The 1,002-nt window shown below is 51.0% G+C and overlaps 1 long non-coding RNA gene across 1 annotated transcript in view; it reads left to right on the top strand.

Moving 5' to 3' along the window:
- Nucleotides 1-580: 580 nt before the first annotated feature.
- Nucleotides 581-1,002, top strand: part of LOC107728345 (uncharacterized) — a 10,803-nt gene continuing 10,381 nt past the window's right edge. The window contains exons 1-2 of the long non-coding RNA XR_001638455.1: nt 581-630; nt 673-793. This is a non-coding gene — a long non-coding RNA (uncharacterized LOC107728345). The remainder of the gene's footprint in view (nt 631-672; nt 794-1,002) is intronic.

Below are 1,002 nucleotides of genomic sequence, written 5' to 3' on the forward strand. Positions count from 1 at the left end.
TGATTGCTAGTGTGATGGACCCACCTCTGATGTCGGTGCGAGCTGCGGGCATCCCCATAACATCAGTGCTCTCAAGCAACCGTCCTAGAGGTCCTGCCGCCCTCTGCTGCCCTTACTGTAATGGCGGTCGCCATTTTAAGCGTGTGGGCTGTACACTGCGCTCAAGAGGCCTCTCCTGTCCATGAATCTGCTCCGGAGGCCTTTCCTGTACATGAATCTGCCCCAGTGGCCTCTCCTGCCTATGAGTCTGTCTCTGAGGCCTTTCCTATCCACGAGTCTGCTCCAAGGGCCTTTCCTGTGCATGAATCCGCTGCAGAACCTCCTGAGGTGGTGGCGTCCGCTTCCGAACTCACAGACTGTCTTGTCACGGCCATTCACAAACTCACTGCCTACCCTGTCACGGCCACAGAGGCCGTTCACAAACTCACAGACTGTCTTGTCACGGCCACGGAGGCCGTTCATGAACTCACTGTCTGTCCTGTTACGGCCATGGAGGCTGTTCAGGAACTCACTGTCTGCCCTGTCCTGACTGCCACGGCCAAGGAGGCCGTTCATGAACTCACAGTCTGTCCTGTTACGGCCATGGAGGCCGTTCATGAACTCACTGTCTGTCCTGTTACGGCCATGGAGGTCGTTCATGAACTCACTGTCTACCCTGTCATGACTAAGAAGGCCGTCCATGAATTCACTGCTTGTCCTGTTACGGCCATGGAGGCCGTTCATGAACTCACTGTCTGACCTTTCACGGCCAAGGAGGCCATTCAAGAACTCTCTGCTTGTTCTGTCACCTTCAGTGGACTGATTCATTACAGCCGCGGAAAGACGTCAATATAACGACTTGTAAACAATGTCACGTAACATCACATTTACCTCAGAAAAAACATATTTGGTGAACATAAACTCATTCCTCATGTATATTTTACAGCATTCGTTGAGAGTTTTTTATCCTTGAGAAAATTTGGCATGTACTGTACCTGATATATATCCAAAATAATCGATATT

The sequence above is a fragment of the Sinocyclocheilus rhinocerous genome, unplaced genomic scaffold, assembly GCF_001515625.1.
Source record: "Sinocyclocheilus rhinocerous isolate Xijiao unplaced genomic scaffold, SAMN03320098_v1.1 scaffold277, whole genome shotgun sequence".
NCBI lineage: Eukaryota > Metazoa > Chordata > Actinopteri > Cypriniformes > Cyprinidae > Sinocyclocheilus > Sinocyclocheilus rhinocerous.